The following is a 2,500-nucleotide window of genomic DNA, read 5'->3' as shown; positions in this document are numbered from 1 at the left end:
GTGTGTGTGTGTGTGTGTGTGTGTGTGTGTGTGTGTGTGTGTGTGTGTGTGTGTGTGTGTGTGTGAAGGGGGAGGAGCATATGTGAGGATGTTGGTGTCGGAGTGAGAGAAAGTGAAAGAAGCGAGGAAGAGGTGGGCGAGAGAGCAAGGCAGAGAGAGAGAGAGAGAGAGAGAGTGAGTGCACTTGGCAACAAGCTGTCATGATGGGAGGAAGAGGAGGAGGAGGAAGAGGAGGAGGAGGAGGAAGAGTGTGAAGGCGTGGAGATCTTCCTGCTGGGATAGAGCAGGATTTGATTGGCAAGATGGAGGAGAAGACGGGTGGTGAGAAGACCAGGATGAAGATAAAGATGAAGATGATGAAGAAGAGGAGTGAAGACTTGGTGATCAACAACTTTTCTTCTCCTCCTTCGTGCACCAGGTATGTTCCTCCTCTTCCTCACCTTCATCACCGAGACCTTGGAGGACTGGTCCATGAAGTCACATGACCTCTGGCCTACTTGGAGAAGGCATGACCTTTGACCCTCCTGGGGTCTCTGCCTCCTCCTCCACATTAGCTCCTTTCAAGGTCCTCATGCTCCTCATCTTCTTCACTTCATCACACATTCTTATCATTGATTTATAATCAATATCTTTGGATATGAAGTCAAGTGTGACTTTGTTGACCTCCTTCAAGTTGTGTAATCACTCACACATATCACTTCAAGTTGTGTAATCACTCACACATATCACTTCAAGTTGTGTAATCACTCACACATATCACTTCAAGTTGTGTAATCACTCACAAATATCACTACAAGTTGTGTACTCACTCACAAATATAACTTCAAGTTGTGTAATCACTCACACATATCACTTCAAGTTGTGTAATCACTCACACATATCACTTCAAGTTGTGTAATCACTCACACATATCACTTCAAGTTGTGTAATCACTCACAAATATCACTACAAGTTGTGTACTCACTCACAAATATAACTTCAAGTTGTGTAATCACTCACACATATCACTTCAAGTTGTGTAATCACTCACACATATCACTTCAAGTTGTGTAATCACTCACACATATCACTTCAAGTTGTGTAATCACTCACACATATCACTTCAGGTTGTGTAATCACTCACAAATATAACTTCAAGTTGTGTAATCACTCACACATATCACTACAAGTTGTGTAATCACTCACACATATCACTTCAAGTTGTGTAATCAATCACAAATATATTTTCAAGTTGTGTAATCACTCACACATATCACTTCAAGTGGTGTAATCACTCACAAATATCACTTCAAGTTGTGTAATCACTCACTTATATCACTTCAAGTTGTGTAATCACTCACAAATATCAAGCATCTAAAACATCAAGAAGTGTGTTTTGTATTTTCCCATCATGCCTTGCAGCGTTTGTCTTGTAATTTATAATTGTTTATGGTGATTGTACTTTTTGTATCATATATAATATAAGTTCAGTGTTGTGTGTGACATGTGTGTTGACTTTTTGTGTTGCGTGTGACTTGTGTGTTGACTTTGTGTGACGTGTGTTGACTTTGTGTGTTGACTTTTTGTGTTGTGTGTGACACGTGTTGACTTTTTGTGTTGTGTGTGGCATGTGTGTTGACTTTTTGTGTTGTTTGTGACATGTGTGTTGACTTTTGTGTTGTGTGTGACATGTACGTTGACTTTTTTGTGTTGTTTGTGACATGTGTGTTGACTTTTGTGTTGTGTGTGACATGTATGTTGACTTTTTGTGTTGAGTGTGGTATGTGTGTTGACTTTTTGTGTTGTGTGTGGCATGTGTGTTGACTTTTTGTGTTGTGTGTGACATGTGTGTTGACTTTTTGTGTTGTGTGTGACGTGTGTTGACTTTTTGTGTTGTGTGTGACATGTGTGTTGACTTTTTATGTTGTGTGGGACATGTGTGTTGACTTTTTGTGTTTGTTGCATTTTTTATTCCACCATGACTAGGGAATGTTATTTGGATTGGGTCATACAAGTAAATGCTATGCTGTGTTCACGTGATCAGTGAGCTGAGTTACCGATTAATCAGACTCAGTAATCGGTAGATTAAATGATTAATCCGACAAACTAAGCAATAGTATTAATCGGAAACGCTGATCAACCGATGACTCGATTAATCCTTCACAGGAATCAATAGATTATTTAAAAAACAGACCACACTAATCCGTAGATTACTCGATTAATCGGACAAACGGATTGACATCTATCCATCCATCCATTTTCTACCGCTTGTATATTACTCGATTAATCAGACACATTAATCGATAGATTGATGATTAATCCATCAAACTAATCAATAGGATTAATCGGAAAAACTAATCGATCGATGACTCGATTCATCCGTCACAGGAATCAATAGATTATTTTTATTTTTTTAAACAGACCTCACTAGTCGGTAGATTGCTCGGTTAATCAGACAAATAATTGACATATTACTTAATGAATCGGACAGACTAATTGACAGATTACTCAATTAATCGGA

General features: G+C 38.9%; 1 protein-coding gene across 11 annotated transcripts in view; it reads left to right on the top strand.

The window, feature by feature from the left end:
• The window catches only part of LOC133652193 (protein unc-13 homolog B-like), a 151,271-nt gene that overhangs the window by 29,075 nt on the left and 119,696 nt on the right, over positions 1-2,500 (top strand). For 2 of the 11 annotated variants that reach the window (XM_062050671.1, XM_062050670.1), the window contains exon 1: positions 257-418. The exons of the other annotated variants lie outside the window; for them this stretch is intronic. The gene's annotated coding sequence lies outside the window, so the exon portion shown is untranslated. Of the gene's footprint in view, positions 1-256; positions 419-2,500 lie in introns of those variants that run through there. 11 annotated transcript variants of the gene reach the window in all.

This window comes from Entelurus aequoreus, linkage group LG06, assembly GCF_033978785.1.
Source record: "Entelurus aequoreus isolate RoL-2023_Sb linkage group LG06, RoL_Eaeq_v1.1, whole genome shotgun sequence".
Classification (NCBI taxonomy): domain Eukaryota; kingdom Metazoa; phylum Chordata; class Actinopteri; order Syngnathiformes; family Syngnathidae; genus Entelurus; species Entelurus aequoreus.
The sequence above is the reverse complement of the archived record's forward strand: the minus strand, read 5'-3'. Positions and strand labels throughout refer to the sequence as shown.